We start from the raw sequence: 26,320 nt of genomic DNA on the forward strand, positions 1-26,320 counted from the left end.
AAGGCCCCGTGGGAGTGCAATGGGCCCCTGTCTTGCTGCTTAGCAATAATGGTATGGGTTTAGGTTCTGCTGTGTGTACTGGTGGTTGACTGCCCCCCAGCCCAGAGTGTGCATGGAAAATTGTCTGGCAGCCTCCCTGACAGCAAGCAGTGATAGTGCCCATGAAGGGGACCTTGTTGGGCCCGCCCCTTTCACGGTTATCGCTTCTCGGCCTTTTGGCTAAGATCAAGTGTAGTATCTGTTCTTATCAGTTTAATATCTGATACGTCCCCTATCTGGGGACCATATATTAAATGGATTTTTGAGAACGGGGGCCGATTTCGAAGCTTGCTTCCGTCGCCCTATGCATTGACCCGATATGGCAGTATCTTCGGGTACAGTGCACCACCCCCTTACAGGGTTAAAAAGAAAGATTCCTACTTTCATTGCTACCTGCTTGCTGGCTAGCCAGCTAGCCAGCCCTGTGGGCCTTGCTGCTGCTGCTGCTGCAGCCAAAAAACAAAAGGTGGTGCTGCTGCTGCTTCTGCTTCTGCTTGTGTCTGGCCGCTGTTGGAGCGTCCAGGCACAGGACTTCTGCTGCTGCTGACTAAATGGCCTCCTTAATTGGATCATTTGAGTAGCCAGCACACCTGTGCAGGTAGGGCATGACATGATAGGCAGCTGCCTTGATAGCGGGTGGGTGCTGAATGTTCCTAATTGACAAAATAAGATTAATGCTTATGAAGAAATATAAAATCTCATCCCTTCCCCAATATCGCGCCACACCCCTACCCCTTAATTCCCTGGTTGAACTTGATGGACATATGTCTTTTTTCGACCGTACTAACTATGTAACTATGTAACATAACATGGGGGGGGGGGGGTCTCCTGGCTGTTCACACAGGTGTGTCATTGCTGTACATTGACCATGCATTGCTTCTGTGGTATTGCAAAGGCAAAGACAAATGCTTCCAGCCATCCATTGCACTAATGGATTGGTCATCAGCTGGCTGTCTATGTCCCGCATCAATATAGACCAAAGTACAGAGGGTTAGGCTATGCTATTGTGCACCTACCTGATGCATCAGAAGGTGCGAGGCCCTTGCTAAATTCTGTGCACAGACTTTGAGATCTATGCTTTAGACTGTATCTAAACCTGCTCCAACATGGACTGACATTCTGGCCTACTTTCAGCCGATGCGACTTGTCTGTCGCTGAACAGTCGCTTTTTATGTATTCAGCACCTATGTATAATGTTGTAAAAATGCTCTAGAAGCTAAAGTCGCAGAAATGTCACACATATTTGGCCTGCAACTTTCTGTGCGACAAATTCAGACAGGAAAAATCAGTATAAATCCTTAGAAAATTATCCCCCAGTGTCTCCATCTGCTGGCGGTATTGAATAAGCATTGCTGCACTGATGGGGTATGCATTAGACGAAAAAAAAGAAGAAAAAGAAGAATAATACGTCCAGAAAAGAGGCGAAAAGGAGAAAAACGTAAAAAAACGTGAAAAAAAAGTAAGAGGAAGAGAAGGGAAAAAAAGGTGGAAATGGGTTTAAAAGTGATTTCGGCAGAGAAATATATATATATATATATATATATATATATATATATACGCGCACACACACACATATATATAAACGTATTCTCCGTTGAGATATTGCAGCCGCTGCTGTGTCCAGGCCCAGGAGCCTTAGCACTGTGCTGTGATGTCACTCAATACCACTGACATCACTAGGTGTAAACAACATCTCTCCTTTGCTGTGTATGTGACTATGGAGCTGTTTGGTGATGTCGTCTATTATGGCCTTCATAGAAGCAACAGGAGATTGTTGCATCCATCTAGAACCCTCAGAACTACAGTGCTATGATGTCACTCACTTCCACAGGCCTTGCAGAGTGTAAACAACAACAACCCAGCTTTGTTGTGTATGTAACCATAGGGATTTGTGATGTCACCTAGAACCTTCACAGCAGCGACAGCTTTATGAGGAGCATCAGCACTGCTCTGCCTGAGCAGAACCATCACCGCCATAGGTTGTCAAATAACCCGGGTTTAACCCACACAGGTAAGTCCAATGGGGTGCAGGCATGTCCTCTATGCTTACAGCTTCCCGTGGGTGTTGGTTTGATACCGTTTGGGGACAGCCAAGGAGGCATCTGCAGGCAACAAAGGTAGGTGTGTGCTTGTGTGTGTTTCCTATGCAGATCCTAAGCCCAGTGTCACATGCAAGTAGGAGGAGTAAGAAGGGTTCCTGGCAAATCCGGGTTATGGATTGCATTTAAAAAGGCCCCGTGGGAGTGCAATGGGCCCCTGTCTTGCTGCTTAGCAATAATGGTATGGGTTTAGGTTCTGCTGTGTGTACTGGTGGTTGACTGCCCCCCAGCCCAGAGTGTGCATGGAAAATTGTCTGGCAGCCTCCCTGACAGCAAGCAGTGATAGTGCCCATGAAGGGGACCTTGTTGGGCCCGCCCCTTTCACGGTTATCGCTTCTCGGCCTTTTGGCTAAGATCAAGTGTAGTATCTGTTCTTATCAGTTTAATATCTGATACGTCCCCTATCTGGGGACCATATATTAAATGGATTTTTGAGAACGGGGGCCGATTTCGAAGCTTGCTTCCGTCGCCCTATGCATTGACCCGATATGGCAGTATCTTCGGGTACAGTGCACCACCCCTTTACAGGGTTAAAAAGAAAGATTCCTACTTTCATTGCTACCTGCTTGCTGGCTAGCCAGCTAGCCAGCCCTGTGGGCCTTGCTGCTGCTGCTGCTGCAGCCAAAAAACAAAAGGTGGTGCTGCTGCTGCTTCTGCTTCTGCTTGTGTCTGGCCGCTGTTGGAGCGTCCAGGCACAGGACTTCTGCTGCTGCTGACTAAATGGCCTCCTTAATTGGATCATTTGAGTAGCCAGCACACCTGTGCAGGTAGGGCATGACATGATAGGCAGCTGCCTTGATAGCGGGTGGGTGCTGAATGTTCCTAATTGACAAAATAAGATTAATGCTTATGAAGAAATATAAAATCTCATCCCTTCCCCAATATCGCGCCACACCCCTACCCCTTAATTCCCTGGTTGAACTTGATGGACATATGTCTTTTTTCGACCGTACTAACTATGTAACTATGTAACATAACATGGGGGGGGGGGGGGGTCTCCTGGCTGTTCACACAGGTGTGTCATTGCTGTACATTGACCATGCATTGCTTCTGTGGTATTGCAAAGGCAAAGACAAATGCTTCCAGCCATCCATTGCACTAATGGATTGGTCATCAGCTGGCTGTCTATGTCCCGCATCAATATAGACCAAAGTACAGAGGGTTAGGCTATGCTATTGTGCACCTACCTGATGCATCAGAAGGTGCGAGGCCCTTGCTAAATTCTGTGCACAGACTTTGAGATCTATGCTTTAGACTGTATCTAAACCTGCTCCAACATGGACTGACATTCTGGCCTACTTTCAGCCGATGCGACTTGTCTGTCGCTGAACAGTCGCTTTTTATGTATTCAGCACCTATGTATAATGTTGTAAAAATGCTCTAGAAGCTAAAGTCGCAGAAATGTCACACATATTTGGCCTGCAACTTTCTGTGCGACAAATTCAGACAGGAAAAATCAGTATAAATCCTTAGAAAATTATCCCCCAGTGTCTCCATCTGCTGGCGGTATTGAATAAGCATTGCTGCACTGATGGGGTATGCATTAGACGAAAAAAAAGAAGAAAAAGAAGAATAATACGCCCAGAAAAGAGGCGAAAAGGAGAAAAACGTAAAAAAACGTGAAAAAAAAGTAAGAGGAAGAGAAGGGAAAAAAAGGTGGAAATGGGTTTAAAAGTGATTTCGGCGGAGAAATATATATATATATATATATATATATATATATATATATATATATATATATACGCGCACACACACACATATATATAAACGTATTCTCCGTTGAGATATTGCAGCCGCTGCTGTGTCCAGGCCCAGGAGCCTTAGCACTGTGCTGTGATGTCACTCAATACCACTGACATCACTAGGTGTAAACAACATCTCTCCTTTGCTGTGTATGTGACTATGGAGCTGTTTGGTGATGTCGTCTATTATGGCCTTCATAGAAGCAACAGGAGATTGTTGCATCCATCTAGAACCCTCAGAACTACAGTGCTATGAAGTCACTCACTTCCACAGGCCTTGCAGAGTGTAAACAACAACAACCCAGCTTTGTTGTGTATGTAACCATAGGGATTTGTGATGTCACCTAGAACCTTCACAGCAGCGACAGCTTTATGAGGAGCATCAGCACTGCTCTGCCTGAGCAGAACCATCACCGCCATAGGTTGTCAAATAACCCGGGTTTAACCCACACAGGTAAGTCCAATGGGGTGCAGGCATGTCCTCTATGCTTACAGCTTCCCGTGGGTGTTGGTTTGATACCGTTTGGGGACAGCCAAGGAGGCATCTGCAGGCAACAAAGGTAGGTGTGTGCTTGTGTGTGTGTTTCCTATGCAGATCCTAAGCCCAGTGTCACATGCAAGTAGGAGGAGTAAGAAGGGTTCCTGGCAAATCCGGGTTATGGATTGCATTTAAAAAGGCCCCGTGGGAGTGCAATGGGCCCCTGTCTTGCTGCTTAGCAATAATGGTATGGGTTTAGGTTCTGCTGTGTGTACTGGTGGTTGACTGCCCCCCAGCCCAGAGTGTGCATGGAAAATTGTCTGGCAGCCTCCCTGACAGCAAGCAGTGATAGTGCCCATGAAGGGGACCTTGTTGGGCCCGCCCCTTTCACGGTTATCGCTTCTCGGCCTTTTGGCTAAGATCAAGTGTAGTATCTGTTCTTATCAGTTTAATATCTGATACGTCCCCTATCTGGGGACCATATATTAAATGGATTTTTGAGAACGGGGGCCGATTTCGAAGCTTGCTTCCGTCGCCCTATGCATTGACCCGATATGGCAGTATCTTCGGGTACAGTGCACCACCCCCTTACAGGGTTAAAAAGAAAGATTCCTACTTTCATTGCTACCTGCTTGCTGGCTAGCCAGCTAGCCAGCCCTGTGGGCCTTGCTGCTGCTGCTGCTGCAGCCAAAAAACAAAAGGTGGTGCTGCTGCTGCTTCTGCTTCTGCTTGTGTCTGGCCGCTGTTGGAGCGTCCAGGCACAGGACTTCTGCTGCTGCTGACTAAATGGCCTCCTTAATTGGATCATTTGAGTAGCCAGCACACCTGTGCAGGTAGGGCATGACATGATAGGCAGCTGCCTTGATAGCGGGTGGGTGCTGAATGTTCCTAATTGACAAAATAAGATTAATGCTTATGAAGAAATATAAAATCTCATCCCTTCCCCAATATCGCGCCACACCCCTACCCCTTAATTCCCTGGTTGAACTTGATGGACATATGTCTTTTTTCGACCGTACTAACTATGTAACTATGTAACATAACATGGGGGGGGGGGGGTCTCCTGGCTGTTCACACAGGTGTGTCATTGCTGTACATTGACCATGCATTGCTTCTGTGGTATTGCAAAGGCAAAGACAAATGCTTCCAGCCATCCATTGCACTAATGGATTGGTCATCAGCTGGCTGTCTATGTCCCGCATCAATATAGACCAAAGTACAGAGGGTTAGGCTATGCTATTGTGCACCTACCTGATGCATCAGAAGGTGCGAGGCCCTTGCTAAATTCTGTGCACAGACTTTGAGATCTATGCTTTAGACTGTATCTAAACCTGCTCCAACATGGACTGACATTCTGGCCTACTTTCAGCCGATGCGACTTGTCTGTCGCTGAACAGTCGCTTTTTATGTATTCAGCACCTATGTATAATGTTGTAAAAATGCTCTAGAAGCTAAAGTCGCAGAAATGTCACACATATTTGGCCTGCAACTTTCTGTGCGACAAATTCAGACAGGAAAAATCAGTATAAATCCTTAGAAAATTATCCCCCAGTGTCTCCATCTGCTGGCGGTATTGAATAAGCATTGCTGCACTGATGGGGTATGCATTAGACGAAAAAAAAGAAGAAAAAGAAGAATAATACGCCCAGAAAAGAGGCGAAAAGGAGAAAAACGTAAAAAAACGTGAAAAAAAAGTAAGAGGAAGAGAAGGGAAAAAAAGGTGGAAATGGGTTTAAAAGTGATTTCGGCGGAGAAATATATATATATATATATATATATATATATATATATATATATATATACGCGCACACACACACATATATATAAACGTATTCTCCGTTGAGATATTGCAGCCGCTGCTGTGTCCAGGCCCAGGAGCCTTAGCACTGTGCTGTGATGTCACTCAATACCACTGACATCACTAGGTGTAAACAACATCTCTCCTTTGCTGTGTATGTGACTATGGAGCTGTTTGGTGATGTCGTCTATTATGGCCTTCATAGAAGCAACAGGAGATTGTTGCATCCATCTAGAACCCTCAGAACTACAGTGCTATGATGTCACTCACTTCCACAGGCCTTGCAGAGTGTAAACAACAACAACCCAGCTTTGTTGTGTATGTAACCATAGGGATTTGTGATGTCACCTAGAACCTTCACAGCAGCGACAGCTTTATGAGGAGCATCAGCACTGCTCTGCCTGAGCAGAACCATCACCGCCATAGGTTGTCAAATAACCCGGGTTTAACCCACACAGGTAAGTCCAATGGGGTGCAGGCATGTCCTCTATGCTTACAGCTTCCCGTGGGTGTTGGTTTGATACCGTTTGGGGACAGCCAAGGAGGCATCTGCAGGCAACAAAGGTAGGTGTGTGCTTGTGTGTGTTTCCTATGCAGATCCTAAGCCCAGTGTCACATGCAAGTAGGAGGAGTAAGAAGGGTTCCTGGCAAATCCGGGTTATGGATTGCATTTAAAAAGGCCCCGTGGGAGTGCAATGGGCCCCTGTCTTGCTGCTTAGCAATAATGGTATGGGTTTAGGTTCTGCTGTGTGTACTGGTGGTTGACTGCCCCCCAGCCCAGAGTGTGCATGGAAAATTGTCTGGCAGCCTCCCTGACAGCAAGCAGTGATAGTGCCCATGAAGGGGACCTTGTTGGGCCCGCCCCTTTCACGGTTATCGCTTCTCGGCCTTTTGGCTAAGATCAAGTGTAGTATCTGTTCTTATCAGTTTAATATCTGATACGTCCCCTATCTGGGGACCATATATTAAATGGATTTTTGAGAACGGGGGCCGATTTCGAAGCTTGCTTCCGTCGCCCTATGCATTGACCCGATATGGCAGTATCTTCGGGTACAGTGCACCACCCCCTTACAGGGTTAAAAAGAAAGATTCCTACTTTCATTGCTACCTGCTTGCTGGCTAGCCAGCTAGCCAGCCCTGTGGGCCTTGCTGCTGCTGCTGCTGCAGCCAAAAAACAAAAGGTGGTGCTGCTGCTGCTTCTGCTTCTGCTTGTGTCTGGCCGCTGTTGGAGCGTCCAGGCACAGGACTTCTGCTGCTGCTGACTAAATGGCCTCCTTAATTGGATCATTTGAGTAGCCAGCACACCTGTGCAGGTAGGGCATGACATGATAGGCAGCTGCCTTGATAGCGGGTGGGTGCTGAATGTTCCTAATTGACAAAATAAGATTAATGCTTATGAAGAAATATAAAATCTCATCCCTTCCCCAATATCGCGCCACACCCCTACCCCTTAATTCCCTGGTTGAACTTGATGGACATATGTCTTTTTTCGACCGTACTAACTATGTAACTATGTAACATAACATGGGGGGGGGGGGGTCTCCTGGCTGTTCACACAGGTGTGTCATTGCTGTACATTGACCATGCATTGCTTCTGTGGTATTGCAAAGGCAAAGACAAATGCTTCCAGCCATCCATTGCACTAATGGATTGGTCATCAGCTGGCTGTCTATGTCCCGCATCAATATAGACCAAAGTACAGAGGGTTAGGCTATGCTATTGTGCACCTACCTGATGCATCAGAAGGTGCGAGGCCCTTGCTAAATTCTGTGCACAGACTTTGAGATCTATGCTTTAGACTGTATCTAAACCTGCTCCAACATGGACTGACATTCTGGCCTACTTTCAGCCGATGCGACTTGTCTGTCGCTGAACAGTCGCTTTTTATGTATTCAGCACCTATGTATAATGTTGTAAAAATGCTCTAGAAGCTAAAGTCGCAGAAATGTCACACATATTTGGCCTGCAACTTTCTGTGCGACAAATTCAGACAGGAAAAATCAGTATAAATCCTTAGAAAATTATCCCCCAGTGTCTCCATCTGCTGGCGGTATTGAATAAGCATTGCTGCACTGATGGGGTATGCATTAGACGAAAAAAAAGAAGAAAAAGAAGAATAATACGCCCAGAAAAGAGGCGAAAAGGAGAAAAACGTAAAAAAACGTGAAAAAAAAGTAAGAGGAAGAGAAGGGAAAAAAAGGTGGAAATGGGTTTAAAAGTGATTTCGGCAGAGAAATATATATATATATATATATATATATATATATATATATATATACGCGCACACACACACATATATATAAACGTATTCTCCGTTGAGATATTGCAGCCGCTGCTGTGTCCAGGCCCAGGAGCCTTAGCACTGTGCTGTGATGTCACTCAATACCACTGACATCACTAGGTGTAAACAACATCTCTCCTTTGCTGTGTATGTGACTATGGAGCTGTTTGGTGATGTCGTCTATTATGGCCTTCATAGAAGCAACAGGAGATTGTTGCATCCATCTAGAACCCTCAGAACTACAGTGCTATGATGTCACTCACTTCCACAGGCCTTGCAGAGTGTAAACAACAACAACCCAGCTTTGTTGTGTATGTAACCATAGGGATTTGTGATGTCACCTAGAACCTTCACAGCAGCGACAGCTTTATGAGGAGCATCAGCACTGCTCTGCCTGAGCAGAACCATCACCGCCATAGGTTGTCAAATAACCCGGGTTTAACCCACACAGGTAAGTCCAATGGGGTGCAGGCATGTCCTCTATGCTTACAGCTTCCCGTGGGTGTTGGTTTGATACCGTTTGGGGACAGCCAAGGAGGCATCTGCAGGCAACAAAGGTAGGTGTGTGCTTGTGTGTGTGTTTCCTATGCAGATCCTAAGCCCAGTGTCACATGCAAGTAGGAGGAGTAAGAAGGGTTCCTGGCAAATCCGGGTTATGGATTGCATTTAAAAAGGCCCCGTGGGAGTGCAATGGGCCCCTGTCTTGCTGCTTAGCAATAATGGTATGGGTTTAGGTTCTGCTGTGTGTACTGGTGGTTGACTGCCCCCCAGCCCAGAGTGTGCATGGAAAATTGTCTGGCAGCCTCCCTGACAGCAAGCAGTGATAGTGCCCATGAAGGGGACCTTGTTGGGCCCGCCCCTTTCACGGTTATCGCTTCTCGGCCTTTTGGCTAAGATCAAGTGTAGTATCTGTTCTTATCAGTTTAATATCTGATACGTCCCCTATCTGGGGACCATATATTAAATGGATTTTTGAGAACGGGGGCCGATTTCGAAGCTTGCTTCCGTCGCCCTATGCATTGACCCGATATGGCAGTATCTTCGGGTACAGTGCACCACCCCCTTACAGGGTTAAAAAGAAAGATTCCTACTTTCATTGCTACCTGCTTGCTGGCTAGCCAGCTAGCCAGCCCTGTGGGCCTTGCTGCTGCTGCTGCTGCAGCCAAAAAACAAAAGGTGGTGCTGCTGCTGCTTCTGCTTCTGCTTGTGTCTGGCCGCTGTTGGAGCGTCCAGGCACAGGACTTCTGCTGCTGCTGACTAAATGGCCTCCTTAATTGGATCATTTGAGTAGCCAGCACACCTGTGCAGGTAGGGCATGACATGATAGGCAGCTGCCTTGATAGCGGGTGGGTGCTGAATGTTCCTAATTGACAAAATAAGATTAATGCTTATGAAGAAATATAAAATCTCATCCCTTCCCCAATATCGCGCCACACCCCTACCCCTTAATTCCCTGGTTGAACTTGATGGACATATGTCTTTTTTCGACCGTACTAACTATGTAACTATGTAACATAACATGGGGGGGGGGGGTCTCCTGGCTGTTCACACAGGTGTGTCATTGCTGTACATTGACCATGCATTGCTTCTGTGGTATTGCAAAGGCAAAGACAAATGCTTCCAGCCATCCATTGCACTAATGGATTGGTCATCAGCTGGCTGTCTATGTCCCGCATCAATATAGACCAAAGTACAGAGGGTTAGGCTATGCTATTGTGCACCTACCTGATGCATCAGAAGGTGCGAGGCCCTTGCTAAATTCTGTGCACAGACTTTGAGATCTATGCTTTAGACTGTATCTAAACCTGCTCCAACATGGACTGACATTCTGGCCTACTTTCAGCCGATGCGACTTGTCTGTCGCTGAACAGTCGCTTTTTATGTATTCAGCACCTATGTATAATGTTGTAAAAATGCTCTAGAAGCTAAAGTCGCAGAAATGTCACACATATTTGGCCTGCAACTTTCTGTGCGACAAATTCAGACAGGAAAAATCAGTATAAATCCTTAGAAAATTATCCCCCAGTGTCTCCATCTGCTGGCGGTATTGAATAAGCATTGCTGCACTGATGGGGTATGCATTAGACGAAAAAAAAGAAGAAAAAGAAGAATAATACGCCCAGAAAAGAGGCGAAAAGGAGAAAAACGTAAAAAAACGTGAAAAAAAAGTAAGAGGAAGAGAAGGGAAAAAAAGGTGGAAATGGGTTTAAAAGTGATTTCGGCGGAGAAATATATATATATATATATATATATATATATATATATATACGCGCACACACACACATATATATAAACGTATTCTCCGTTGAGATATTGCAGCCGCTGCTGTGTCCAGGCCCAGGAGCCTTAGCACTGTGCTGTGATGTCACTCAATACCACTGACATCACTAGGTGTAAACAACATCTCTCCTTTGCTGTGTATGTGACTATGGAGCTGTTTGGTGATGTCGTCTATTATGGCCTTCATAGAAGCAACAGGAGATTGTTGCATCCATCTAGAACCCTCAGAACTACAGTGCTATGATGTCACTCACTTCCACAGGCCTTGCAGAGTGTAAACAACAACAACCCAGCTTTGTTGTGTATGTAACCATAGGGATTTGTGATGTCACCTAGAACCTTCACAGCAGCGACAGCTTTATGAGGAGCATCAGCACTGCTCTGCCTGAGCAGAACCATCACCGCCATAGGTTGTCAAATAACCCGGGTTTAACCCACACAGGTAAGTCCAATGGGGTGCAGGCATGTCCTCTATGCTTACAGCTTCCCGTGGGTGTTGGTTTGATACCGTTTGGGGACAGCCAAGGAGGCATCTGCAGGCAACAAAGGTAGGTGTGTGCTTGTGTGTGTGTTTCCTATGCAGATCCTAAGCCCAGTGTCACATGCAAGTAGGAGGAGTAAGAAGGGTTCCTGGCAAATCCGGGTTATGGATTGCATTTAAAAAGGCCCCGTGGGAGTGCAATGGGCCCCTGTCTTGCTGCTTAGCAATAATGGTATGGGTTTAGGTTCTGCTGTGTGTACTGGTGGTTGACTGCCCCCCAGCCCAGAGTGTGCATGGAAAATTGTCTGGCAGCCTCCCTGACAGCAAGCAGTGATAGTGCCCATGAAGGGGACCTTGTTGGGCCCGCCCCTTTCACGGTTATCGCTTCTCGGCCTTTTGGCTAAGATCAAGTGTAGTATCTGTTCTTATCAGTTTAATATCTGATACGTCCCCTATCTGGGGACCATATATTAAATGGATTTTTGAGAACGGGGGCCGATTTCGAAGCTTGCTTCCGTCGCCCTATGCATTGACCCGATATGGCAGTATCTTCGGGTACAGTGCACCACCCCCTTACAGGGTTAAAAAGAAAGATTCCTACTTTCATTGCTACCTGCTTGCTGGCTAGCCAGCTAGCCAGCCCTGTGGGCCTTGCTGCTGCTGCTGCTGCAGCCAAAAAACAAAAGGTGGTGCTGCTGCTGCTTCTGCTTCTGCTTGTGTCTGGCCGCTGTTGGAGCGTCCAGGCACAGGACTTCTGCTGCTGCTGACTAAATGGCCTCCTTAATTGGATCATTTGAGTAGCCAGCACACCTGTGCAGGTAGGGCATGACATGATAGGCAGCTGCCTTGATAGCGGGTGGGTGCTGAATGTTCCTAATTGACAAAATAAGATTAATGCTTATGAAGAAATATAAAATCTCATCCCTTCCCCAATATCGCGCCACACCCCTACCCCTTAATTCCCTGGTTGAACTTGATGGACATATGTCTTTTTTCGACCGTACTAACTATGTAACTATGTAACATAACATGGGGGGGGGGGGTCTCCTGGCTGTTCACACAGGTGTGTCATTGCTGTACATTGACCATGCATTGCTTCTGTGGTATTGCAAAGGCAAAGACAAATGCTTCCAGCCATCCATTGCACTAATGGATTGGTCATCAGCTGGCTGTCTATGTCCCGCATCAATATAGACCAAAGTACAGAGGGTTAGGCTATGCTATTGTGCACCTACCTGATGCATCAGAAGGTGCGAGGCCCTTGCTAAATTCTGTGCACAGACTTTGAGATCTATGCTTTAGACTGTATCTAAACCTGCTCCAACATGGACTGACATTCTGGCCTACTTTCAGCCGATGCGACTTGTCTGTCGCTGAACAGTCGCTTTTTATGTATTCAGCACCTATGTATAATGTTGTAAAAATGCTCTAGAAGCTAAAGTCGCAGAAATGTCACACATATTTGGCCTGCAACTTTCTGTGCGACAAATTCAGACAGGAAAAATCAGTATAAATCCTTAGAAAATTATCCCCCAGTGTCTCCATCTGCTGGCGGTATTGAATAAGCATTGCTGCACTGATGGGGTATGCATTAGACGAAAAAAAAGAAGAAAAAGAAGAATAATACGCCCAGAAAAGAGGCGAAAAGGAGAAAAACGTAAAAAAACGTGAAAAAAAAGTAAGAGGAAGAGAAGGGAAAAAAAGGTGGAAATGGGTTTAAAAGTGATTTCGGCGGAGAAATATATATATATATATATATATATACGCGCACACACACACATATATATAAACGTATTCTCCGTTGAGATATTGCAGCCGCTGCTGTGTCCAGGCCCAGGAGCCTTAGCACTGTGCTGTGATGTCACTCAATACCACTGACATCACTAGGTGTAAACAACATCTCTCCTTTGCTGTGTATGTGACTATGGAGCTGTTTGGTGATGTCGTCTATTATGGCCTTCATAGAAGCAACAGGAGATTGTTGCATCCATCTAGAACCCTCAGAACTACAGTGCTATGATGTCACTCACTTCCACAGGCCTTGCAGAGTGTAAACAACAACAACCCAGCTTTGTTGTGTATGTAACCATAGGGATTTGTGATGTCACCTAGAACCTTCACAGCAGCGACAGCTTTATGAGGAGCATCAGCACTGCTCTGCCTGAGCAGAACCATCACCGCCATAGGTTGTCAAATAACCCGGGTTTAACCCACACAGGTAAGTCCAATGGGGTGCAGGCATGTCCTCTATGCTTACAGCTTCCCGTGGGTGTTGGTTTGATACCGTTTGGGGACAGCCAAGGAGGCATCTGCAGGCAACAAAGGTAGGTGTGTGCTTGTGTGTGTGTTTCCTATGCAGATCCTAAGCCCAGTGTCACATGCAAGTAGGAGGAGTAAGAAGGGTTCCTGGCAAATCCGGGTTATGGATTGCATTTAAAAAGGCCCCGTGGGAGTGCAATGGGCCCCTGTCTTGCTGCTTAGCAATAATGGTATGGGTTTAGGTTCTGCTGTGTGTACTGGTGGTTGACTGCCCCCCAGCCCAGAGTGTGCATGGAAAATTGTCTGGCAGCCTCCCTGACAGCAAGCAGTGATAGTGCCCATGAAGGGGACCTTGTTGGGCCCGCCCCTTTCACGGTTATCGCTTCTCGGCCTTTTGGCTAAGATCAAGTGTAGTATCTGTTCTTATCAGTTTAATATCTGATACGTCCCCTATCTGGGGACCATATATTAAATGGATTTTTGAGAACGGGGGCCGATTTCGAAGCTTGCTTCCGTCGCCCTATGCATTGACCCGATATGGCAGTATCTTCGGGTACAGTGCACCACCCCCTTACAGGGTTAAAAAGAAAGATTCCTACTTTCATTGCTACCTGCTTGCTGGCTAGCCAGCTAGCCAGCCCTGTGGGCCTTGCTGCTGCTGCTGCTGCAGCCAAAAAACAAAAGGTGGTGCTGCTGCTGCTTCTGCTTCTGCTTGTGTCTGGCCGCTGTTGGAGCGTCCAGGCACAGGACTTCTGCTGCTGCTGACTAAATGGCCTCCTTAATTGGATCATTTGAGTAGCCAGCACACCTGTGCAGGTAGGGCATGACATGATAGGCAGCTGCCTTGATAGCGGGTGGGTGCTGAATGTTCCTAATTGACAAAATAAGATTAATGCTTATGAAGAAATATAAAATCTCATCCCTTCCCCAATATCGCGCCACACCCCTACCCCTTAATTCCCTGGTTGAACTTGATGGACATATGTCTTTTTTCGACCGTACTAACTATGTAACTATGTAACATAACATGGGGGGGGGGGGTCTCCTGGCTGTTCACACAGGTGTGTCATTGCTGTACATTGACCATGCATTGCTTCTGTGGTATTGCAAAGGCAAAGACAAATGCTTCCAGCCATCCATTGCACTAATGGATTGGTCATCAGCTGGCTGTCTATGTCCCGCATCAATATAGACCAAAGTACAGAGGGTTAGGCTATGCTATTGTGCACCTACCTGATGCATCAGAAGGTGCGAGGCCCTTGCTAAATTCTGTGCACAGACTTTGAGATCTATGCTTTAGACTGTATCTAAACCTGCTCCAACATGGACTGACATTCTGGCCTACTTTCAGCCGATGCGACTTGTCTGTCGCTGAACAGTCGCTTTTTATGTATTCAGCACCTATGTATAATGTTGTAAAAATGCTCTAGAAGCTAAAGTCGCAGAAATGTCACACATATTTGGCCTGCAACTTTCTGTGCGACAAATTCAGACAGGAAAAATCAGTATAAATCCTTAGAAAATTATCCCCCAGTGTCTCCATCTGCTGGCGGTATTGAATAAGCATTGCTGCACTGATGGGGTATGCATTAGACGAAAAAAAAGAAGAAAAAGAAGAATAATACGCCCAGAAAAGAGGCGAAAAGGAGAAAAACGTAAAAAAACGTGAAAAAAAAGTAAGAGGAAGAGAAGGGAAAAAAAGGTGGAAATGGGTTTAAAAGTGATTTCGGCGGAGAAATATATATATATATATATATATATATATATATATATACGCGCACACACACACATATATATAAACGTATTCTCCGTTGAGATATTGCAGCCGCTGCTGTGTCCAGGCCCAGGAGCCTTAGCACTGTGCTGTGATGTCACTCAATACCACTGACATCACTAGGTGTAAACAACATCTCTCCTTTGCTGTGTATGTGACTATGGAGCTGTTTGGTGATGTCGTCTATTATGGCCTTCATAGAAGCAACAGGAGATTGTTGCATCCATCTAGAACCCTCAGAACTACAGTGCTATGATGTCACTATGTCACTCACTTCCACAGGCCTTGCAGAGTGTAAACAACAACAACCCAGCTTTGTTGTGTATGTAACCATAGGGATTTGTGATGTCACCTAGAACCTTCACAGCAGCGACAGCTTTATGAGGAGCATCAGCACTGCTCTGCCTGAGCAGAACCATCACCGCCATAGGTTGTCAAATAACCCGGGTTTAACCCACACAGGTAAGTCCAATGGGGTGCAGGCATGTCCTCTATGCTTACAGCTTCCCGTGGGTGTTGGTTTGATACCGTTTGGGGACAGCCAAGGAGGCATCTGCAGGCAACAAAGGTAGGTGTGTGCTTGTGTGTGTGTTTCCTATGCAGATCCTAAGCCCAGTGTCACATGCAAGTAGGAGGAGTAAGAAGGGTTCCTGGCAAATCCGGGTTATGGATTGCATTTAAAAAGGCCCCGTGGGAGTGCAATGGGCCCCTGTCTTGCTGCTTAGCAATAATGGTATGGGTTTAGGTTCTGCTGTGTGTACTGGTGGTTGACTGCCCCCCAGCCCAGAGTGTGCATGGAAAATTGTCTGGCAGCCTCCCTGACAGCAAGCAGTGATAGTGCCCATGAAGGGGACCTTGTTGGGCCCGCCCCTTTCACGGTTATCGCTTCTCGGCCTTTTGGCTAAGATCAAGTGTAGTATCTGTTCTTATCAGTTTAATATCTGATACGTCCCCTATCTGGGGACCATATATTAAATGGATTTTTGAGAACGGGGGCCGATTTCGAAGCTTGCTTCCGTCGCCCTATGCATTGACCCGATATGGCAGTATCTTCGGGTACAGTGCACCACCCCCTTACAGGGTTAAAAAGAAAGATTCCTACTTTCATTGCTACCTGCTTGCTGGCTAGCCAGCTAGCCAGCCCTGTGGGCCTTGCTGCTGCTGCTGCTGCAGCCAAAAAACAAAAGGTGGTGCTGCTTCTGCTTCTGCTTCTGCTTGTGTCTGGCCGCTGTTGGAGCGTCCAGGCACAGGACTTCTGCTGCTGCTGACTAAATGGCCTCCTTAATTGGATCATTTGAGTAGCCAGCACACCTGTGCAGGTAGGGCATGACATGATAGGCAGCTGCCTTGATAGCGGGTGGGTGCTGAATGTTCCTAATTGACAAAATAAGATTAATGCTTATGAAGAAATATAAAATCTCATCCCTTCCCCAATATCGCGCCACACCCCTACCCCTTAATTCCCTGGTTGAACTTGATGGACATATGTCTTTTTTCGACCGTACTAACTATGTAACTATGTAACATAACATGGGGGGGGGGGGTCTCCTGGCTGTTCACACAGGTGTGTCATTGCTGTACATTGACCATGCATTGCTTCTGTGGTATTGCAAAGGCAAAGACAAATGCTTCCAGCCATCCATTGCACTAATGGATTGGTCATCAGCTGGCTGTCTATGTCCCGCATCAATATAGACCAAAGTACAGAGGGTTAGGCTATGCTATTGTGCACCTACCTGATGCATCAGAAGGTGCGAGGCCCTTGCTAAATTCTGTGCACAGACTTTGAGATCTATGCTTTAGACTGTATCTAAACCTGCTCCAACATGGACTGACATTCTGGCCTACTTTCAGCCGATGCGACTTGTCTGTCGCTGAACAGTCGCTTTTTATGTATTCAGCACCTATGTATAATGTTGTAAAAATGCTCTAGAAGCTAAAGTCGCAGAAATGTCACACATATTTGGCCTGCAACTTTCTGTGCGACAAATTCAGACAGGAAAAATCAGTATAAATCCTTAGAAAATTATCCCCCAGTGTCTCCATCTGCTGGCGGTATTGAATAAGCATTGCTGCACTGATGGGGTATGCATTAGACGAAAAAAAAGAAGAAAAAGAAGAATAATACGCCCAGAAAAGAGGCGAAAAGGAGAAAAACGTAAAAAAACGTGAAAAAAAAGTAAGAGGAAGAGAAGGGAAAAAAAGGTGGAAATGGGTTTAAAAGTGATTTCGGCGGAGAAATATATATATATATATATATATGTATATATATATACGCGCACACACACACATATATATAAACGTATTCTCCGTTGAGATATTGCAGCCGCTGCTGTGTCCAGGCCCAGGAGCCTTAGCACTGTGCTGTGATGTCACTCAATACCACTGACATCACTAGGTGTAAACAACATCTCTCCTTTGCTGTGTATGTGACTATGGAGCTGTTTGGTGATGTCGTCTATTATGGCCTTCATAGAAGCAACAGGAGATTGTTGCATCCATCTAGAACCCTCAGAACTACAGTGCTATGATGTCACTCACTTCCACAGGCCTTGCAGAGTGTAAACAACAACAACCCAGCTTTGTTGTGTATGTAACCATAGGGATTTGTGATGTCACCTAGAACCTTCACAGCAGCGACAGCTTTATGAGGAGCATCAGCACTGCTCTGCCTGAGCAGAACCATCACCGCCATAGGTTGTCAAATAACCCGGGTTTAACCCACACAGGTAAGTCCAATGGGGTGCAGGCATGTCCTCTATGCTTACAGCTTCCCGTGGGTGTTGGTTTGATACCGTTTGGGGACAGCCAAGGAGGCATCTGCAGGCAACAAAGGTAGGTGTGTGCTTGTGTGTGTGTTTCCTATGCAGATCCTAAGCCCAGTGTCACATGCAAGTAGGAGGAGTAAGAAGGGTTCCTGGCAAATCCGGGTTATGGATTGCATTTAAAAAGGCCCCGTGGGAGTGCAATGGGCCCCTGTCTTGCTGCTTAGCAATAATGGTATGGGTTTAGGTTCTGCTGTGTGTACTGGTGGTTGACTGCCCCCCAGCCCAGAGTGTGCATGGAAAATTGTCTGGCAGCCTCCCTGACAGCAAGCAGTGATAGTGCCCATGAAGGGGACCTTGTTGGGCCCGCCCCTTTCACGGTTATCGCTTCTCGGCCTTTTGGCTAAGATCAAGTGTAGTATCTGTTCTTATCAGTTTAATATCTGATACGTCCCCTATCTGGGGACCATATATTAAATGGATTTTTGAGAACGGGGGCCGATTTCGAAGCTTGCTTCCGTCGCCCTATGCATTGACCCGATATGGCAGTATCTTCGGGTACAGTGCACCACCCCCTTACAGGGTTAAAAAGAAAGATTCCTACTTTCATTGCTACCTGCTTGCTGGCTAGCCAGCTAGCCAGCCCTGTGGGCCTTGCTGCTGCTGCTGCTGCAGCCAAAAAACAAAAGGTGGTGCTGCTGCTGCTTCTGCTTCTGCTTGTGTCTGGCCGCTGTTGGAGCGTCCAGGCACAGGACTTCTGCTGCTGCTGACTAAATGGCCTCCTTAATTGGATCATTTGAGTAGCCAGCACACCTGTGCAGGTAGGGCATGACATGATAGGCAGCTGCCTTGATAGCGGGTGGGTGCTGAATGTTCCTAATTGACAAAATAAGATTAATGCTTATGAAGAAATATAAAATCTCATCCCTTCCCCAATATCGCGCCACACCCCTACCCCTTAATTCCCTGGTTGAACTTGATGGACATATGTCTTTTTTCGACCGTACTAACTATGTAACTATGTAACATAACATGGGGGGGGGGGGTCTCCTGGCTGTTCACACAGGTGTGTCATTGCTGTACATTGACCATGCATTGCTTCTGTGGTATTGCAAAGGCAAAGACAAATGCTTCCAGCCATCCATTGCACTAATGGATTGGTCATCAGCTGGCTGTCTATGTCCCGCATCAATATAGACCAAAGTACAGAGGGTTAGGCTATGCTATTGTGCACCTACCTGATGCATCAGAAGGTGCGAGGCCCTTGCTAAATTCTGTGCACAGACTTTGAGATCTATGCTTTAGACTGTATCTAAACCTGCTCCAACATGGACTGACATTCTGGCCTACTTTCAGCCGATGCGACTTGTCTGTCGCTGAACAGTCGCTTTTTATGTATTCAGCACCTATGTATAATGTTGTAAAAATGCTCTAGAAGCTAAAGTCGCAGAAATGTCACACATATTTGGCCTGCAACTTTCTGTGCGACAAATTCAGACAGGAAAAATCAGTATAAATCCTTAGAAAATTATCCCCCAGTGTCTCCATCTGCTGGCGGTATTGAATAAGCATTGCTGCACTGATGGGGTATGCATTAGACGAAAAAAAAGAAGAAAAAGAAGAATAATACGCCCAGAAAAGAGGCGAAAAGGAGAAAAACGTAAAAAAACGTGAAAAAAAAGTAAGAGGAAGAGAAGGGAAAAAAAGGTGGAAATGGGTTTAAAAGTGATTTCGGCGGAGAATATATATATATATATATATATATATATATATATATATATATATACGCGCACACACACACATATATATAAACGTATTCTCCGTTGAGATATTGCAGCCGCTGCTGTGTCCAGGCCCAGGAGCCTTAGCACTGTGCTGTGATGTCACTCAATACCACTGACATCACTAGGTGTAAACAACATCTCTCCTTTGCTGTGTATGTGACTATGGAGCTGTTTGGTGATGTCGTCTATTATGGCCTTCATAGAAGCAACAGGAGATTGTTGCATCCATCTAGAACCCTCAGAACTACAGTGCTATGATGTCACTCACTTCCACAGGCCTTGCAGAGTGTAAACAACAACAACCCAGCTTTGTTGTGTATGTAACCATAGGGATTTGTGATGTCACCTAGAACCTTCACAGCAGCGACAGCTTTATGAGGAGCATCAGCACTGCTCTGCCTGAGCAGAACCATCACCGCCATAGGTTGTCAAATAACCCGGGTTTAACCCACACAGGTAAGTCCAATGGGGTGCAGGCATGTCCTCTATGCTTACAGCTTCCCGTGGGTGTTGGTTTGATACCGTTTGGGGACAGCCAAGGAGGCATCTGCAGGCAACAAAGGTAGGTGTGTGCTTGTGTGTGTGTTTCCTATGCAGATCCTAAGCCCAGTGTCACATGCAAGTAGGAGGAGTAAGAAGGGTTCCTGGCAAATCCGGGTTATGGATTGCATTTAAAAAGGCCCCGTGGGAGTGCAATGGGCCCCTGTCTTGCTGCTTAGCAATAATGGTATGGGTTTAGGTTCTGCTGTGTGTACTGGTGGTTGACTGCCCCCCAGCCCAGAGTGTGCATGGAAAATTGTCTGGCAGCCTCCCTGACAGCAAGCAGTGATAGTGCCCATGAAGGGGACCTTGTTGGGCCCGCCCCTTTCACGGTTATCGCTTCTCGGCCTTTTGGCTAAGATCAAGTGTAGTATCTGTTCTTATCAGTTTAATATCTGATACGTCCCCTATCTGGGGACCATATATTAAATGGATTTTTGAGAACGGGGGCCGATTTCGAAGCTTGCTTCCGTCGCCCTATGCATTGACCCGATATGGCAGTATCTTCGGGTACAGTGCACCACCCCCTTACAGGGTTAAAAAGAAAGATTCCTACTTTCATTGCTACCTGCTTGCTGGCTAGCCAGCTAGCCAGCCCTGTGGGCCTTGCTGCTGCTGCTGCTGCAGCCAAAAAACAAAAGGTGGTGCTGCTGCTGCTTCTGCTTCTGCTTGTGTCTGGCCGCTGTTGGAGCGTCCAGGCACAGGACTTCTGCTGCTGCTGACTAAATGGCCTCCTTAATTGGATCATTTGAGTAGCCAGCACACCTGTGCAGGTAGGGCATGACATGATAGGCAGCTGCCTTGATAGCGGGTGGGTGCTGAATGTTCCTAATTGACAAAATAAGATTAATGCTTATGAAGAAATATAAAATCTCATCCCTTCCCCAATATCGCGCCACACCCCTACCCCTTAATTCCCTGGTTGAACTTGATGGACATATGTCTTTTTTCGACCGTACTAACTATGTAACTATGTAACATAACATGGGGGGGGGGGGGTCTCCTGGCTGTTCACACAGGTGTGTCATTGCTGTACATTGACCATGCATTGCTTCTGTGGTATTGCAAAGGCAAAGACAAATGCTTCCAGCCATCCATTGCACTAATGGATTGGTCATCAGCTGGCTGTCTATGTCCCGCATCAATATAGACCAAAGTACAGAGGGTTAGGCTATGCTATTGTGCACCTACCTGATGCATCAGAAGGTGCGAGGCCCTTGCTAAATTCTGTGCACAGACTTTGAGATCTATGCTTTAGACTGTATCTAAACCTGCTCCAACATGGACTGACATTCTGGCCTACTTTCAGCCGATGCGACTTGTCTGTCGCTGAACAGTCGCTTTTTATGTATTCAGCACCTATGTATAATGTTGTAAAAATGCTCTAGAAGCTAAAGTCGCAGAAATGTCACACATATTTGGCCTGCAACTTTCTGTGCGACAAATTCAGACAGGAAAAATCAGTATAAATCCTTAGAAAATTATCCCCCAGTGTCTCCATCTGCTGGCGGTATTGAATAAGCATTGCTGCACTGATGGGGTATGCATTAGACGAAAAAAAAGAAGAAAAAGAAGAATAATACGCCCAGAAAAGAGGCGAAAAGGAGAAAAACGTAAAAAAACGTGAAAAAAAAGTAAGAGGAAGAGAAGGGAAAAAAAGGTGGAAATGGGTTTAAAAGTGATTTCGGCGGAGAAATATATATATATATATATATATATATATATATATATATATATATATACGCGCACACACACACATATATATAAACGTATTCTCCGTTGAGATATTGCAGCCGCTGCTGTGTCCAGGCCCAGGAGCCTTAGCACTGTGCTGTGATGTCACTCAATACCACTGACATCACTAGGTGTAAACAACATCTCTCCTTTGCTGTGTATGTGACTATGGAGCTGTTTGGTGATGTCGTCTATTATGGCCTTCATAGAAGCAACAGGAGATTGTTGCATCCATCTAGAACCCTCAGAACTACAGTGCTATGATGTCACTCACTTCCACAGGCCTTGCAGAGTGTAAACAACAACAACCCAGCTTTGTTGTGTATGTAACCATAGGGATTTGTGATGTCACCTAGAACCTTCACAGCAGCGACAGCTTTATGAGGAGCATCAGCACTGCTCTGCCTGAGCAGAACCATCACCGCCATAGGTTGTCAAATAACCCGGGTTTAACCCACACAGGTAAGTCCAATGGGGTGCAGGCATGTCCTCTATGCTTACAGCTTCCCGTGGGTGTTGGTTTGATACCGTTTGGGGACAGCCAAGGAGGCATCTGCAGGCAACAAAGGTAGGTGTGTGCTTGTGTGTGTGTTTCCTATGCAGATCCTAAGCCCAGTGTCACATGCAAGTAGGAGGAGTAAGAAGGGTTCCTGGCAAATCCGGGTTATGGATTGCATTTAAAAAGGCCCCGTGGGAGTGCAATGGGCCCCTGTCTTGCTGCTTAGCAATAATGGTATGGGTTTAGGTTCTGCTGTGTGTACTGGTGGTTGACTGCCCCCCAGCCCAGAGTGTGCATGGAAAATTGTCTGGCAGCCTCCCTGACAGCAAGCAGTGATAGTGCCCATGAAGGGGACCTTGTTGGGCCCGCCCCTTTCACGGTTATCGCTTCTCGGCCTTTTGGCTAAGATCAAGTGTAGTATCTGTTCTTATCAGTTTAATATCTGATACGTCCCCTATCTGGGGACCATATATTAAATGGATTTTTGAGAACGGGGGCCGATTTCGAAGCTTGCTTCCGTCGCCCTATGCATTGACCCGATATGGCAGTATCTTCGGGTACAGTGCACCACCCCCTTACAGGGTTAAAAAGAAAGATTCCTACTTTCATTGCTACCTGCTTGCTGGCTAGCCAGCTAGCCAGCCCTGTGGGCCTTGCTGCTGCTGCTGCTGCAGCCAAAAAACAAAAGGTGGTGCTGCTTCTGCTTCTGCTTCTGCTTGTGTCTGGCCGCTGTTGGAGCGTCCAGGCACAGGACTTCTGCTGCTGCTGACTAAATGGCCTCCTTAATTGGATCATTTGAGTAGCCAGCACACCTGTGCAGGTAGGGCATGACATGATAGGCAGCTGCCTTGATAGCGGGTGGGTGCTGAATGTTCCTAATTGACAAAATAAGATTAATGCTTATGAAGAAATATAAAATCTCATCCCTTCCCCAATATCGCGCCACACCCCTACCCCTTAATTCCCTGGTTGAACTTGATGGACATATGTCTTTTTTCGACCGTACTAACTATGTAACTATGTAACATAACATGGGGGGGGGGGTCTCCTGGCTGTTCACACAGGTGTGTCATTGCTGTACATTGACCATGCATTGCTTCTGTGGTATTGCAAAGGCAAAGACAAATGCTTCCAGCCATCCATTGCACTAATGGATTGGTCATCAGCTGGCTGTCTATGTCCCGCATCAATATAGACCAAAGTACAGAGGGTTAGGCTATGCTATTGTGCACCTACCTGATGCATCAGAAGGTGCGAGGCCCTTGCTAAATTCTGTGCACAGACTTTGAGATCTATGCTTTAGACTGTATCTAAACCTGCTCCAACATGGACTGACATTCTGGCCTACTTTCAGCCGATGCGACTTGTCTGTCGCTGAACAGTCGCTTTTTATGTATTCAGCACCTATGTATAATGTTGTAAAAATGCTCTAGAAGCTAAAGTCGCAGAAATGTCACACATATTTGGCCTGCAACTTTCTGTGCGACAAATTCAGACAGGAAAAATCAGTATAAATCCTTAGAAAATTATCCCCCAGTGTCTCCATCTGCTGGCGGTATTGAATAAGCATTGCTGCACTGATGGGGTATGCATTAGACGAAAAAAAGAAGAAAAAGAAGAATAATACGCCCAGAAAAGAGGCGAAAAGGAGAAAAACGTAAAAAAACGTGAAAAAAAAGTAAGAGGAAGAGAAGGGAAAAAAAGGTGGAAATGGGTTTAAAAGTGATTTCGGCGGAGAAATATATATATATATATATATATGTATATATATATACGCGCACACACACACATATATATAAACGTATTCTCCGTTGAGATATTGCAGCCGCTGCTGTGTCCAGGCCCAGGAGCCTTAGCACTGTGCTGTGATGTCACTCAATACCACTGACATCACTAGGTGTAAACAACATCTCTCCTTTGCTGTGTATGTGACTATGGAGCTGTTTGGTGATGTCGTCTATTATGGCCTTCATAGAAGCAACAGGAGATTGTTGCATCCATCTAGAACCCTCAGAACTACAGTGCTATGATGTCACTCACTTCCACAGGCCTTGCAGAGTGTAAACAACAACAACCCAGCTTTGTTGTGTATGTAACCATAGGGATTTGTGATGTCACCTAGAACCTTCACAGCAGCGACAGCTTTATGAGGAGCATCAGCACTGCTCTGCCTGAGCAGAACCATCACCGCCATAGGTTGTCAAATAACCCGGGTTTAACCCACACAGGTAAGTCCAATGGGGTGCAGGCATGTCCTCTATGCTTACAGCTTCCCGTGGGTGTTGGTTTGATACCGTTTGGGGACAGCCAAGGAGGCATCTGCAGGCAACAAAGGTAGGTGTGTGCTTGTGTGTGTGTTTCCTATGCAGATCCTAAGCCCAGTGTCACATGCAAGTAGGAGGAGTAAGAAGGGTTCCTGGCAAATCCGGGTTATGGATTGCATTTAAAAAGGCCCCGTGGGAGTGCAATGGGCCCCTGTCTTGCTGCTTAGCAATAATGGTATGGGTTTAGGTTCTGCTGTGTGTACTGGTGGTTGACTGCCCCCCAGCCCAGAGTGTGCATGGAAAATTGTCTGGCAGCCTCCCTGACAGCAAGCAGTGATAGTGCCCATGAAGGGGACCTTGTTGGGCCCGCCCCTTTCACGGTTATCGCTTCTCGGCCTTTTGGCTAAGATCAAGTGTAGTATCTGTTCTTATCAGTTTAATATCTGATACGTCCCCTATCTGGGGACCATATATTAAATGGATTTTTGAGAACGGGGGCCGATTTCGAAGCTTGCTTCCGTCGCCCTATGCATTGACCCGATATGGCAGTATCTTCGGGTACAGTGCACCACCCCCTTACAGGGTTAAAAAGAAAGATTCCTACTTTCATTGCTACCTGCTTGCTGGCTAGCCAGCTAGCCAGCCCTGTGGGCCTTGCTGCTGCTGCTGCTGCAGCCAAAAAACAAAAGGTGGTGCTGCTGCTGCTTCTGCTTCTGCTTGTGTCTGGCCGCTGTTGGAGCGTCCAGGCACAGGACTTCTGCTGCTGCTGACTAAATGGCCTCCTTAATTGGATCATTTGAGTAGCCAGCACACCTGTGCAGGTAGGGCATGACATGATAGGCAGCTGCCTTGATAGCGGGTGGGTGCTGAATGTTCCTAATTGACAAAATAAGATTAATGCTTATGAAGAAATATAAAATCTCATCCCTTCCCCAATATCGCGCCACACCCCTACCCCTTAATTCCCTGGTTGAACTTGATGGACATATGTCTTTTTTCGACCGTACTAACTATGTAACTATGTAACATAACATGGGGGGGGGGGGTCTCCTGGCTGTTCACACAGGTGTGTCATTGCTGTACATTGACCATGCATTGCTTCTGTGGTATTGCAAAGGCAAAGACAAATGCTTCCAGCCATCCATTGCACTAATGGATTGGTCATCAGCTGGCTGTCTATGTCCCGCATCAATATAGACCAAAGTACAGAGGGTTAGGCTATGCTATTGTGCACCTACCTGATGCATCAGAAGGTGCGAGGCCCTTGCTAAATTCTGTGCACAGACTTTGAGATCTATGCTTTAGACTGTATCTAAACCTGCTCCAACATGGACTGACATTCTGGCCTACTTTCAGCCGATGCGACTTGTCTGTCGCTGAACAGTCGCTTTTTATGTATTCAGCACCTATGTATAATGTTGTAAAAATGCTCTAGAAGCTAAAGTCGCAGAAATGTCACACATATTTGGCCTGCAACTTTCTGTGCGACAAATTCAGACAGGA

General features: G+C 46.3%; 12 non-coding genes across 12 annotated transcripts; all 12 read left to right on the forward strand.

Moving 5' to 3' along the window:
* The first annotated feature begins 199 nt into the window (after nucleotides 1-199).
* On the forward strand, nucleotides 200-390 carry LOC130315476 (U2 spliceosomal RNA). Its single transcript, XR_008862959.1, has one exon. It is a non-coding gene; the product is annotated as a U2 spliceosomal RNA (small nuclear RNA).
* A 2,077-nt stretch (nucleotides 391-2,467) lies between these two features.
* LOC130315478 (U2 spliceosomal RNA) lies at nucleotides 2,468-2,658 on the forward strand. Its single transcript, XR_008862961.1, has one exon. It is a non-coding gene; the product is annotated as a U2 spliceosomal RNA (small nuclear RNA).
* Nucleotides 2,659-4,753: 2,095 nt separating this feature from the next.
* Nucleotides 4,754-4,944, forward strand: LOC130315479 (U2 spliceosomal RNA). Its single transcript, XR_008862962.1, has one exon. It is a non-coding gene; the product is annotated as a U2 spliceosomal RNA (small nuclear RNA).
* Nucleotides 4,945-7,031: 2,087 nt separating this feature from the next.
* On the forward strand, nucleotides 7,032-7,222 carry LOC130315480 (U2 spliceosomal RNA). The gene has a single exon (XR_008862963.1). It is a non-coding gene; the product is annotated as a U2 spliceosomal RNA (small nuclear RNA).
* A 2,085-nt stretch (nucleotides 7,223-9,307) lies between these two features.
* On the forward strand, nucleotides 9,308-9,498 carry LOC130315481 (U2 spliceosomal RNA). Its single transcript, XR_008862964.1, has one exon. It is a non-coding gene; the product is annotated as a U2 spliceosomal RNA (small nuclear RNA).
* Nucleotides 9,499-11,578: 2,080 nt separating this feature from the next.
* LOC130315482 (U2 spliceosomal RNA) lies at nucleotides 11,579-11,769 on the forward strand. Its single transcript, XR_008862965.1, has one exon. It is a non-coding gene; the product is annotated as a U2 spliceosomal RNA (small nuclear RNA).
* Nucleotides 11,770-13,835: 2,066 nt separating this feature from the next.
* Nucleotides 13,836-14,026, forward strand: LOC130315483 (U2 spliceosomal RNA). Its single transcript, XR_008862966.1, has one exon. It is a non-coding gene; the product is annotated as a U2 spliceosomal RNA (small nuclear RNA).
* Nucleotides 14,027-16,112: 2,086 nt separating this feature from the next.
* On the forward strand, nucleotides 16,113-16,303 carry LOC130315484 (U2 spliceosomal RNA). Its single transcript, XR_008862967.1, has one exon. It is a non-coding gene; the product is annotated as a U2 spliceosomal RNA (small nuclear RNA).
* Nucleotides 16,304-18,379: 2,076 nt separating this feature from the next.
* On the forward strand, nucleotides 18,380-18,570 carry LOC130315486 (U2 spliceosomal RNA). Its single transcript, XR_008862968.1, has one exon. It is a non-coding gene; the product is annotated as a U2 spliceosomal RNA (small nuclear RNA).
* Nucleotides 18,571-20,655: 2,085 nt separating this feature from the next.
* On the forward strand, nucleotides 20,656-20,846 carry LOC130315487 (U2 spliceosomal RNA). The gene has a single exon (XR_008862969.1). It is a non-coding gene; the product is annotated as a U2 spliceosomal RNA (small nuclear RNA).
* A 2,089-nt stretch (nucleotides 20,847-22,935) lies between these two features.
* LOC130315488 (U2 spliceosomal RNA) lies at nucleotides 22,936-23,126 on the forward strand. The gene has a single exon (XR_008862970.1). It is a non-coding gene; the product is annotated as a U2 spliceosomal RNA (small nuclear RNA).
* A 2,074-nt stretch (nucleotides 23,127-25,200) lies between these two features.
* On the forward strand, nucleotides 25,201-25,391 carry LOC130315490 (U2 spliceosomal RNA). Its single transcript, XR_008862972.1, has one exon. It is a non-coding gene; the product is annotated as a U2 spliceosomal RNA (small nuclear RNA).
* Nucleotides 25,392-26,320: the final 929 nt, after the last annotated feature.

This window comes from Hyla sarda, unplaced genomic scaffold, assembly GCF_029499605.1.
Source record: "Hyla sarda isolate aHylSar1 unplaced genomic scaffold, aHylSar1.hap1 scaffold_188, whole genome shotgun sequence".
Classification (NCBI taxonomy): Eukaryota; Metazoa; Chordata; class Amphibia; order Anura; family Hylidae; genus Hyla; species Hyla sarda.